This window comes from Amblyraja radiata, chromosome 12 (genome assembly GCF_010909765.2).
Source record: "Amblyraja radiata isolate CabotCenter1 chromosome 12, sAmbRad1.1.pri, whole genome shotgun sequence".
In the NCBI taxonomy this organism is placed as follows: domain Eukaryota; kingdom Metazoa; phylum Chordata; class Chondrichthyes; order Rajiformes; family Rajidae; genus Amblyraja; species Amblyraja radiata.
Window position 1 is genome coordinate 51,482,449 of NC_045967.1, and position 13,964 is coordinate 51,496,412.

A 13,964-nucleotide genomic window follows, 5' to 3' on the forward strand; every position below is an offset into this window, starting at 1 on the left:
TCTTGGAGCGCAGGAGGATGAAGGGTGATCTTATAGAGGTGTATAAAATCATGAGAGGAATTGATCGGGTAATTACAGTGAGTCTTTTGCTCAGAGTAGGGGAATCGAGGACCGGAGGACATAGGTTTAAGGTGAGGGGGGAAAGGATTCAATAGGAACCTGAGGGGCAACTGTTTTACACAAAAGGTGGTGGGTGTATGGAACGAGCAGCTGTATGGAGGAGGTAGTTGCGGCAGGGACTATCGCAACGTTTAAGAAGCTTTTTAGACAGGTACATAGGACAGGTTTAGAGGGAAGACAAAATTGCTGGGGAACTTCAGCGGGTGCTGCAGCATCTATGGAGCGAAGGAAAGAGGCAACGTTTCGTCCCGAAACGTTGCCTCTTTCCTTCGCTCCATAGATGCTGCAGCACCCGCTGAAGTTCCCCAGCAATTTTGTCTACCTTCGATTCTCCAGCATCTGCAGTTCCTCCAATTTCCGGTGTTGCTCCCTCTGGCCATGGAGGAGACCCAGGACAGAGAGGTCGGATACGGAGTGGGAGGGGGAGTTGAAGTGCTGAGCCACCGGGAGGTCAGGTTGGTTATTGCGGACCGAGCGGAGGTGGTCTCCTCCATTGCCAGAGCGAGCGACACCGGAAATTGGAGGAACAGCACCTCATATTCCGCTTGGGGAGTCTGCATCCTGGGGGCATGAAAATTGAATTCTCTAAATTTTGTTAGCCCTTGCTGTCTCCTCCCATCCCCCAGCCCTCGGGTTCCTCCTCCTCCGTTTTCCTTTCTTCTCCCCCCCCCCCACCCCCCCACCCCCCCCACCCCCATCAACCCTCATCAGTCTGAAGAAGGGTTTCGGCCCGAAACGTTGCCTATTTCCTTCGCTCCATAGATGCTGCTGCACCCGCTGAGTTTCTCCAGCATTTTTGTGTACCTTCGATTTTCCAGCATCTGCAGTTCCTTCTTAAACTCCACGGCATATATTTGATATTTGGAGCATTGATTGGAACGTCTCCTCTCATAACAAAAAATGTCAAATGCTCACATTCACTCACATTAGACGGAAGGTAATTACTGTCATTTCTTCACCAAAGGTCAGTTTGAGAAAGCCTTTAAAGGTCTATGGTCTAAAGTGACAGCGTCTCTTAAATGATCATTAACCATCTCAGTTAGATACGTGCACATGTGTGAGTTGTAGAATGGAAAATGACATGAAGATTTTCACAATGAAGTGTGTATGTTTCATGAAATGCACTAGGTTCCTACTGTCACTAAATCAGAATTTCTGTTTTAATAGGGCGTCACGTTGGCGCAGCGGCACAGTTGCTGCCGCACAGCGCCACAGACCCGGGTTCGATCCTGACTACGGGCGCTGTCTGCACGGAGTTTGTACGTTCTCCCCGTGACCTGCGTGGGCTTTCTCCGGGATCTCCGGTTTCCTCCCACACTCCAAGGACGTGTAGGTTTGTGTGTTAATTGGCTTGGTATAATTGTAAATTGTCCCTAACGTGTGTAGGATAGTGTTAGTGTATGGGGATCATTGGTCGGTACGGACTCGGTGGGCCGAAGGGCCTTTTTCTCTAAACTAAATTGTATCTCGAAACTAACTAAACTAAACTAACCTAAACTAAGAAGACATAATTCATGATCCAAAATCAGCTGCACAATATGATTTAGGTTTATTATTGTCATGTATACCAAGGTACAGTGGAAATCTTTGTTTTGCATTCTATCCAAACATAGAAACATACAAACATAGAAAATAGGTGCAGGAGTAGGCCATTTGGCCCTTTGAGCCTGCACCGGCATTCAATATGTTCATGGCTGATCATCCAACTCAGTACCCTGTACCAGCCTTCTCTCCATAACCCCCTGATCCCTTTAGCCACAAAGGCCACATCCAACTCCCTCTTAAATATAGCCAATGAACTGGACTCAACTACATTCTGTGGCAGAGAATTCCAGAGATTCACCACTCTCTGTGTGAAAAATGTTTTTCACATCTCGGACCTATCTTCTAAATTCTAGCGAGTACAAGCCGAATCTACTCAGTCTTTCTTCATATGAAAGTCCCAGGAATCAGTCTGGTGAACCTTCTCTGTACTCCCTCTATGGCAAGAATGTATTTTCTCATATTAGGAGACCAAAACTGTACGCAATACTCAAGGTGTGGTCTCACCAAGACCCTGAACAACTGCAGTAGAACCTCCCTGCTCCTATACTCAAATCCTAAGATAAGATAATATTATACTTGGTGATTGGGCCACTTCCTATGCGAATCCTCGGCAGTCGGGGGTAGGGTCACGTGATTGGGCAACGGCGGGGAAGAGTTGTCACGCGGTATAGGGGTGTGTCCTAGTATATAACGAGCCCCGGGTCAACCTTTCCCTCTCTCTTCCTCTCTTCACATGAGTGTCCTCCCACCTCAGCAGAAGCTCAGCTCGAGCCCACGAGGCAACAGCCTCGCAGCAGCAACAATGCTACTTTTGTGTTTGAGGACTAAACGTGCATGTATATCTAACCTCTAATGCCTGAGTAAAGAAAGCGTTTATTCACCACCTCTACACTTAAATAAAATCGTGTCAATAGACAATTGACAATAGACAATAGGTGCAGGAGTAGGCCATTTGGCCCTTCGATCCAGCACTGCCATTCAATGTGATCATGGCTGATCATCCCCAATCAGTAACCCGTTCCTACCTTCTCCCCATATCCCCTGACTCCGCTATTTTTAAGAGTCCTATCTAGCTCTCTCTTGAAAGCATCCAGAGAACCTGCCTCCACTGCCCTCCGAGGCAGAGAATTCCACAGACTCACCACTCTCTGTGAGAAAAAGTGTTTCTTCGTCTCCATTCTAAATGGCTTACCCCTTATTCTTAAACTGTGGCCCCTGGTTCTGGACGCCCCCAACATCGGGAACATGTTTCCTCCCTCTAGTGTGCCCAAACCTTTAAGATAGATAGATAGATAGATAGATAGATAGATAGATAGATAGATAGATAGATAGATAGATAGATAGATAGATAGATAGATAGATAGATAGATAGATAGATAGATAGATAGATAGATAGATAGATAGATAGATAGATAGATAGATAGATAGATAGCCTTTATTGTCATTCAGACTGAAGTCTGAACGAAATTTCAGCAGTCATACATACAATACAATAAAAACAACAATAAACACATATTAACATCCACCACTGTGAGTCCACCCAGCATCTCCTCACTGTGATGGAGGCAAAAGTCTTAGGTCTTTTATATGTCAAACTCACATACAATAGATGGAGCAAAGGGGGAAATGGAGCATTCACAAGATGGTTCTCAGCATTGTACCGCTTCAGTTCCATAGACAATATCAAAGACCAATGAACACCCTGAGAAACTTAGAAGAAAATCTAATTGAACGTCAAGAGTTTACATTTAGGTAACATTACGTTTACATTTACTACACAGTCTGGGGCGGCACGGTGGTGCAGCGGTAGAGTCGCTGCCTTACAGCGCCATGGACCCAGGTTCGATCCTGACCTGTCCTTCTCCTTCTGGTTCATAAGGTGATCATATCCCCTACCACATATACCATGCCTCCACCGACCACCCATATTATATGCCTTCTTTGCCACTCTACCATCAGACACAAGAGAGAGAAAGATGAAATTGCAAGTTATCAGGTTCCTGCCCAAGTATTTCTGCTGTAGTTACCTCCTGACTTCCAAGAGAGCTAGCTAGTTTTTTGTACTTTTTCCTGTTGGGGATAATTGGCCAAACAGCGTCAGAGATAAAGCTTATTGTTTAATTACCTTTTTCATTAACATTAGCACGCTCCATTGTTCCATAAAATGTGAGTAATAAGCTTATTTGCATAATTCAATGTGACAATTCTCTGAATCCGTAGCATATACTGTACATACTGATGATGGCTAACTATGGGACAATAGATAATTACCTTTGACAGGCAGACAATTCCTCCTTGCAGTCCTCATCCCCGGTCATATGTCGAGACTAATAACTAGCAACACGTTCCTACATGACACACTGGGCCGAACTGTAAAAGTAAATGCCATCAACTCCTTGAAGGCAGAGCTCCTCCACCTGCTGGTTGGGGTTTCGAGATGTGTATTTCTCCAGAGTTTGATTCCGTTGGCGTCAGGGAGTAGAGCACAAAGATGCAGCAAACCCCCAGCGCTTTATAGATCTTATAGAAATATAAAATTGTAAAAGGACTGGACAAGCTAGATGCAGGAAAAATGTTCCCAATGTTGGGCGAGTCCAGAACCAGGGGCCACAGTCTTAGAATAAAGGGGTGGCCATATAGGACTGAGGTGAGAAAAAAACTTTTTCACCCAGAGAGTCGTGAATTTATGGAATTCCCTGCCACAGAGGGTAGTGGAGGGCAAGTCACTGGATGGATTTAAGAGAGAGTTAGATAGAGCTCTAGGGGCTAGTGGAGTCAAGGGATATGGGGAGAAGGCAGGCACGGGTTATTGATAGGGGACGATCAGCCATGATCACAATGAATGGCGGTGCTGGCTCGAAGGGCCGAATGGCCTCCTCCTGCACCTATTTTCTATTTTTCTATGTTTAGTTTAGTTTAGTTTACAGAAACAGCGCAGAACTAGGCACTTCCGCCCACCGAGAACGCACCGACCAGGGATATCCACACATTAACATTACAGACAGCACCCAAGGATGGAGTAACTCAGTGGGTCAGGCAGCATCTCTGGAGAAAAAGGATGGGTGTCTGAAGAAGGGTCCCAACCTGAAATGTCACCCATATTTGGTTGTGGAGCATAGCGATCCAGTAGCATTAACACATAGTTCCATGAAAGTAGCGCCACAGGTAGATAGGATGGTAACGAAGGCTTTGGACACTTATCTTTGGTATAAACCACCATCTACTGTTCCTTCCTACACATTCAGTATTGGAGCTATCTGTTTCAGACACACAATCGCACAACAAATTTATGAAAAGAGTAATTTCCATTATAAAATTGAGAAATATTTTCCCAAATAGATTGAAGTGAATGGCATAAAAGACAATTCGGCTTTGGGCTTTGATATTGCAAACTGTAAAGACCTTCGCCAAAATTTGAAATGGCATTGAGTTCATAAGGTCATAAGGAATAGAATTAAGCCATTCGGCCCAGCAAGTCTACTCTGCCATTCAATCATGGCTGATCTATCTCTTCCTCCCAACACCATTCTCCAGCAATCTCCCCATAACCTCTACTAATCAAGAATCTATCTATCTCTCCCTTAAAAAGATCCACTGAATCATTGAATCATAGAATCATACAGTGTGGAAAGAGGCCATTCAGCCCAACTTGCCCACACCGACCAACATGTCCCATCAATTTTAGATTAGATATTACCCGGGCATTTCCATTTTAATCTGCCTTCCTGACGTCTTTATTTTTCTTCATTTGGCCTTTAAGAATGTATATTTTTTAAACCTTCACTGTTCTATTTAAGTGGTAATTATTTTTAATTAGCATAACTATTTGGCAAAGCAAATGTACTAACTGAGTCATAAAGGAAGGAAATGGTGATTTAGAAAATGTGAAAAAAAACTACGGGTGCTGACTGTACGGAGTTTGTGCGTTCTTCCCGTGAGCTGCTGGGTTTTCTCCGGGTGTTTTAATTTTAGTTAGTTTTTAGTTTTTAGTTTTAGAGATACAGCGTGGAAACAGGCCCTTCGGCCCACCGAGCCCACGCTGACCAGCGATCCCTACACAGTAACACTACCTCACACACACCAGTGACAGCTTGCATTTCTACCAAGCTCATTAACCTAAAAAAAAACCTGTACTCCTTTGGAGTGTGGTAGTAAACCGAAGATCTCGGAGAAAACCCAGGCGGTCATGGGGAGATCAGGCAGCACCCGTAGTCGGGATCGAACCAGGGTCGCTGGTGCTGTAAGCGCTTTAAGGCAGCAACTCTACTGCTCCACAATGCCGGCCACTGTGCCACTGTACTGTGCAGGGTCGAAGGGCCAAATGGCCTTCTCCTGCACCTATTTTCTATGTTTTTTCTATGTACCACTGCTCCATATACAAACAAGTTTGTAGGTTAATTGGCTTGGTAAAATTGTAAATCGTCCCTCATGTGTGCGGGGTAGGTTTAGTGTGTGAGGATCGCTGGTCGGTGTGGACTGAGTGGGCCGAAGGGCCTGTTCCCGCATTGTATCGCTAAACTAAACTAAACTAAGTCTGTTTTCTAATACATTCTCAAAGTCAGGTTAAGCTCACGTAACTTATTGGTGTGCTCATTTGCAGAAGATTTTCTCAGTCTTCTAAAGATGCAAGTCACGGTTCGAGTTATTAATGAAACACGACAAATTTGATCGTGCTGCTGATGTCAGTGCCTCCCCTGCTGTTCCTGTTACAGAGAGTGAACAGAGCAGTGTGTTATCGGCAGGACCCAATGTTCCAAAACCTTACAAATAACCAGAGCATTGCATCATTTCAGATAGTTTATAGAACGTGTAATAAAACTGAAAATGTTGGAAAGACTCAGCGGGTCAGTGCTGAATATGAAGCAGTTAATGCCGTGGGACCATTCCACTTCATCACACTTTACTTTAGACAATAGACAATAGACAATAGGTGCAGGAGTAGGCCATTCGGCCCCTCGAGCCAGCACCACCATTCAATGCTGATCATCCACAATCAGTACCCCGTTCCTGCCTTCTCCCCATATCCCGTGACTCCGCTATCTTTAAGACGTGCCATCCTTGAATGGGGTCCACATTAAGCCTTTGTCACTGGAAGTTACAATGGGGCTTATATTGCTTTCCCAGAGAATTGTACTGTGCTGGTAATGACAATAGACAGTAGGTGCAGAAGTTCAGCCCTTCGAGCCAGCACCGCCATTCAATGTGATCATGGCTGACCATTCCCAATCAGTACCCCGTTCCTGCCTTCTCCCCATATCCCCCTGACTCCGCTATCTTTAAGACGCCCTATCTAGCTCTCTCTTGAAAGTATCCAGAGAACCGGCCTCCACCGCCCTCTGAGGCAGAGAATTCCATAGACTCACCACTCTCTGTGTGAAAAAGTGTTTCCTCATCTCCGTTCTAAACGGCTTACCCCTTGTTCTTAAGCTGTGGCCCCTGATTCTGGACTCCCCCAACATCGGGAACCTGTTTCCTGCCTCTAGCGTGTCAAAACCCTTAATAATCTTGCCACAAAATCCACCCGTTTTAAAAACAGCTTCTTCCCCTCAGCAATAAGAATACTCAATTCCCTCCAATGACAGACAACACTAAGGACTCTTGATGTATATAGTGTCTTGTCTATGGTCTTTGTCTGTTCTTTTGCACTATGTTCTGTTGGTGAGATTTGTGATTTGTGATGTGGTATGGATGCACTTTATTACTATGATCTGTGTTGTTATATGTGTTAGTGTGACTAAAGCAGTGTACCATCATGTACTGAACCCAAATACCACCAACCCTGGTTGCGTGGCAAATAAAGATTCTATCTATATGTTTCAATAAGACATTAGAGATAGAGTGTGGAAACAGGCCCTTTGGCCCACCGAGTCTTCGCCGACCAGCGATCCCCGCACACTAACACTGCCCTACACACACTAGGGACAATTCACAATTTTACCAAAGCCAATTAAGCTACAAACCTGCACGTCATTGGAGTGTGGGGGTAAGCCGGAGCACCCGGAGAAAACCCACGCTGTCACAGGGGAACGTACAAACTGAGTGCAGGCAGCACCCGTAGTCAGGATGGAACCCGCGAGGGTCTCTGGCGCTGGACGGCAGCAACTGTACTGCAGCATCACCATACAGCCCCAAGGTCCATAGCTTACTCTGATGATTACTCTATTGAAAGCAACTTGAATATGGGAAATAATGCATTATCTGATCCAGCGTAATTTTCAATTGAAAACGATTTGTCAGAGTGGGTGTCAGGGAAAAAGATTGTACAGCTGCAATCAATTTCATAAGATTGACACAAAAAGCTGGAGGAATTCGGCGGGACAGGCAACGTCTCTGGAGAGAAGGAATGGGTGACGTTTCAAGTCGAGGTCCAATTTAATAATCTTCATGCTTAAAACTGATTTTCTTTTTTCAAAATTACATTAATTTTTCTTTTTCTTCCTTGGCTAGTGAGCTCCCAGAAATGCAATGATGCAGAAATGCAACAACTAAGTTACAGAGATAGGTTGAATAAGTTAGGTCTTTATTCTCTGGAGCGCAGAAGGTTAAGGGGGGACTTGATAGAGGTCTTTAAAATGATGAGAGGGATAGACAGAGTTGACGTGATCAAGCTTTTCCCTTTGAGAATAGGGAAGATTCAAACAAGAGGACATGACTTCAGAATTAAGGGACAGAAGCTTAGGGGTAACATGAGGGGGAACTTCTTTACTCAGAGAGTGGTAGCAGTGTGGAATGAGCTTCCAGTGAAAGTGGTGGCGGCAGGTTCGTTGGTATCATTTAAAAATAAATTGGATAGGCATATGGATGAGAAGGGAATGGAGGGTTATGGTATGAGTGCAGGCAGGTGGGACTAAGGGAAAAAAGTTGTTCGGCACGGACTTGTAGGGCCGAGATGGCCTGTTTCCGTGCTGTAATTGTTATATGGTTATATGGTTATATGGTTACGATGTTTTACAATCAGCAAGACATCCAATGTGTCAATCTGAAAAAACATATCGGTCTGAAGAAGGGCCCTGACCTGAATCGTCGCTTACCGATGTTCTCCAGGAACGCTGCCTGACCCCCTGAGTTACTGCAGCACTTTGTGTCTGTTTGCTTAGCCCCCTTGTTCTCAAATGTTCATATGTGATAGGAAAAGAATTAGGCCATTCGGCCCATCAAGTCTGCTCCACCATTCAATCATGGCTGATCTATCTCTCCCTCCTAACCCCATTCTCCTGCCTTCTCCCCATAGCCCCTGACACCTGTGCTAATCCAGAATCTGTCTATCCCTGCCTTAAAAATATCCACTGACTTGGCCTCCACAGCCTTCTGTGGCAATGAGTTCCACAGGTTCACCACCCTGTGAATTGTGTCTTCCGTACTAATCAAGAATCTATCTATCTCCACCTTACGAATACCCAATGACTTGATCCCCACAGCCGTCTGTGGCTTTCCTATCGTTGCATCCCATGACTGTGTGGCTGAGCATTGCTCCAAAGCCATCTATAAATCTGCAGACAACACCATTATTGCTGGACATACAGGAGGTGGTGGTAAGTCAGCATGGAGGAGTGACATAGAATACCTGAATGAGTGGTGACGCGCCAACTGCCTCTCATTCAATGTCAACAAACTTAAGGAATTAATTGAGTCTGAAGAAGGGTCTCGACCCGAAACGTCACCCATTCCTTATCTCCAGAGATGCTGCCTGTCCCGCTGATTGACGCCAGCATTTTGTGTCTACCTTAAGGAATTAATTGTTCACCTCAAGAAGACCATGCGCCACTTTCATTGGTGACACTTTGCGTCTGTTTTTCTTTGTAAACCAGCATCTGCAGTTCCTTGTTTCGACAATTGTTTGGTGTGTTTGTAGAGTCATGGAGTCATGCAGCATGAAACAGGCCCTTCGGCCCCACCAGCCCATGTTACCCAAGAAGCCCCCATCTAAACTCACCCCATTTCCCCACATTTGGCCCATTTCTCTCTGAACTTTTCATAGCCACGTATACCAGGTGAAGACCAAAAAAGGCATCCATGTTCTATGCTGAGACAGGCAGGTCGTGGAATTATGCTGCGGAACCCAGAGTTCACTTAATTTAATTCCCAGAGGTTAGAAGATTGTTGGTGGGGCTCAGATGTATCCATTTCATTACAGTGATACATTTAGTTGATAGAGGCGTCATCTTCCATTGTTCTTTATCAGACAACCATCTGTGGACGTCTTTCAGGTACCTGGGACTCATCTGTTCAATCATAATATCTGAGTCATGGGAACCAAGTGTTTTACATCATGCTCAAGTTTTAAGAGCAAGGTGACTTCCAAATTGTGGTAGAAAACGTCAAGTTCCTAGGAGTAAATATCACCAGCAACTTGTCCTGGACCAGCCATCCAGAACCAATGGCCAAGCGAGCACATCAAAGCCTCTACGTCCTAAGAAGTAGATAAGCCTGCGTTTGCTGTTCGTTCATTCTGGTTGTTTGTTCTGGTTTGTTCATTCGCTCTGCTGCTGTGCACACAGCAGCCAGACAACAGTCGCTTGTCTTTGTCTTTGTTTTCACTTTTAATTTAATTTTCATTTCAAGATTTTGTCTACCTCGTTTTGTGTTGTGACTGTTGGCAGACCAATCTCTCTCCGGGGATGAATAAAGTTCTATCGTATCGTATCATACCGTAGAAGGCTTAGGAAGTTCGGCATGTCCCCCCGACAACTCTCAACAACTCCTACAGGTGCGCCGCAGAAAAGCATTTTATCGGGACGCATCACAAGGGACCCTACGCGCCCGTTGCTCTTTGTGTAAAAAAAACTTGCCCCGCACATCTCCTTTAAACTTTGGTCCTCTCATCTTAAAGCTAAGTCCCTGGCAGAACAACTGTTAGTGAAGATTATTATTGAAGCTTCAGAAATGCGATAGGGAAGACGTAACACTGGACCTACTGTGTAGGAAGGAACTGCAGATGCTGATTTGAACCGAAGATAGACACAAAAATGACTTCTACCATTTTTGATAAAGACACGAACAGCTGGACTGATTGATATCTTCATCTGTTGACAAGGAAGAGGTGATCATTTTTGTATTTATTTCTGTTCGCAGTAAGCCATCGAGTTGGCCCGCCTTGACCTGCCTTCATTTTGAAGAAAGTGGAATAAACTCCAGAGTTGACTGATGTGATGTCTGTTCTCTTTATCTTCCTAGAATATGCTGCGGCATTACTGACAGTCAACAGAACACACAACAGCAGATATACTTTTCCTTTAACTACAACTTGTCAAAACTTCCCGACAGGCAAAAAGTCTGATGTACCTGCTGTAGTATTCGATCTGGTTTGGGAACTGCTCTGCCTGGGACAAGAAGGCTCTGCAGAGAGTAGTGCGTTCGGCCGAAAGCACTATGGGAACTACACTCGCCCCTCTGCAGGACCTATACACCAGGAGGTGCAGATCCAGAGCCAGTAACATTATGGGGGACCCCTTCCACCCCAGCAATGGACTGTTCCAGCTGCTACGGTCAGGCAAACGCCTCCGCTGTCATGCTGTGAAAACAGAGAGGATGAGACGGAGTTTCTTCCCTTTAGCCATTAGGACTGTAAACTCTTATCTCACCAGGGACTAACTTACTGTACCACACTACTGTTGCGTTGTGTCTTTTTTAAATTGCTGTTTTTTTCTCACCAATATGTAATTACTGATTCTGTTCTATTCTGTTTTGTAGTTTTTTGCACATTCCGCATGCATGGTCATTTCACTGCACATCTCGTATGCGTAAGTGACAAATAAACTTGACTTGACAATCCTGTTTAACCAGCCTATATTATAGACAATATTCAATAGACAATAGGTGCAGGAGTAGACCATTCAGCCCTTTGAGCCAGCACCGCCATTCACTGTAATCATGGCTGATCATCCACAATCAGTACCCCGTTCCTGCCTTCTCCCCATATCCTTTGACTCCACTATCTTTAAGAGCTTAATACAGGTCCACCACTGATTTTCTAGCAACTGGTGGTCCGGCACCTCCTTTAATCCTGATAAAATTATGAGAGCGCACTTTAAATCGACCCCCCCCCCCCAGAAGTCCCCCTGAAAATGTGGAGCCTAGATCGGATGAGGCGGCTGACCTCAACCTCATTGGGACTTCCCTGGGAATTTATGGGACTTCCTAGGGTGAGGATTAACCCCATCCCCCCTATATAACAGTGAGAGATGGGCCACACTACGATACTACCTGCCTCAACTTTGACCGGATCGGCACATCAAAATTCCCTCCGCGACCGGGGCTCTGGAACTCCGGCCTGGCTGGAGCCGGCAGATCCGTTCCCAGGGCCGACTTCCGAAGCTGACTCTGCGGGCTGGTATCTTGGCCCCTCGGCGGCCTAGGCGGAACATTCCGGTACCGTTGGACTCCTCTCGGAGGCCGTGACCTCTGTGGGTCCAGCAAAACGGATAATCCAGAAGGGTTCTGGAACCAAGGATGCCGGAAAAACGGTGGCGGACCTGAAGAAGGGAAAAGTGAGCAATGGACATGCAGTGGCGTCAGCCTATACACACTCACTGCACAACTCACTGATGGTCGAACCCTCGTCAGTAGGTACGAGGGCTGGCACGTGATGTCATGGGCTAGAGGGAGTGTCCTGCTACTTAAGGTTATCTCGAGACCTTAGGAGTCCACCGGTAGCTGAGCCCGAGAGAATAACCTCGCTCAACTACAGCAGCAATGATAATATAGTTAGCGGACCAACCTAACGTGTAGAACCTGAATAAACTATTGTTTGAACCTGCCTGACGTCTGGCTTTATTCACCACGTTTGGTGCCGCTAGATTGGTGACCCTGACGTTTGGTAATGACCTTACTGTCCAAAGTAGCAATCACATCATTCACACACCTCTCTGATATAACGTGGGCAAAAGACTATTTGCAGAGTGACGCGTGTGCCTAATGTCCCCTAGAAGCAAACTATAGGGTGGTCACGGTGGCGCAGCGGTAGAGCTGCTGCCTTACAGCGAATGCAGCACCGGAGACCCGGGTTCAATCCCGACTTATGGGTGCTGTTTGTACGGAGTTTATACGTTCACCCCGTGACCTGCGTGACTGCAAAGACGTACAGGTTTGTAGGTTAATCAGCTTGGTAAATGTAAAAATTGTCCCTAGAGTGTGTAGGATAGTGTAAATGTGCGGGGATCGCCGGTCGACGCGGGGTCGATGGGCCGAAGGGCCTGTTTCCACGCTGCATCCCTAAACTATATATATTCCCTACAGCCATCCATATATTTGTCCATCATAGAATGACTTCCAGCATCTCCGTCAGTCCAAATTCTCCCCTGCCCCTTTTACGAAGTGCCAGAAGCTCGAAGCTACTGCTGCTGTTTAAAGCTTAAGTTATTATAACTATATTGTGCCCCCTGCTGATGTGTGCAGTCTCAGTTCACTTTGGCTTCACATAGAAGTCATTTTAATGAACAATGTTGGCATGGTGCCCATAGTCATACCCAGAGGGAGGGAACAAATTGCCCGTCTCATCCGCGTGCATCCTCAATTTGCGATTCCGTTTACTTCCACAAACTTGAGGTGTAATAATTGCTATTCATTGAAAATGTGTTGTTTCCCAAATAATCCTTCCATTTGCTTCTGACTAACAGCAATACCTTGTGGTAAAGACACTGGTGGTTTTGATGGCTTCAATTATCGATTTAATTCTTCAATCAAGGATGGAAATAATTCACCATCCCGGAGAGTTGCAGCGATTACTGTAAGCCTGCCTCATGTCTGAAGAAGGGTCTCGACCCGAAACGTCACCCATTCCTTCTATCCAGAGATGCTGCCTGTCCCGCTGAGTTACTCCAGCTTTTTGTGTCCATCCCACTATAGTTTAGTTCAGTTTAGAGGTACAGAGCTGAAAGAGGCACTTCGGCCCACCAAGCCTGCGCCAACCACCCTTGGGTCTCGACCTATAGAAACATAGAAACATAGAAAATAGGTGCAGGAGGAGGCCATTCGGCCCTTCGAGCCAGCACCGCCATACATTGTGATCATAGCTGATCATCCCCTATCAATAACCCAAGCCTGCCTTCTCCCCATATCCCTTGACTCCACTAGCCCCTAGAGCTCTATCTAACTCTCTCTTAAATCCATCCTTGACATGGCCTCCACTGCCCTCTGTGGCAGGGAATTCCATAAATTCACAACTCTATGGGTGAAAAAGTTTTTTCTCACCTCAGTCTTAAATGACCTCCCCTTTATTCTAAGACTGTGGTCCCTGGTTCTGGACTCACCCAACATTGGGAACATTTTCCCTGCATCTAGCTTGTCCAGTCCTTTTATAA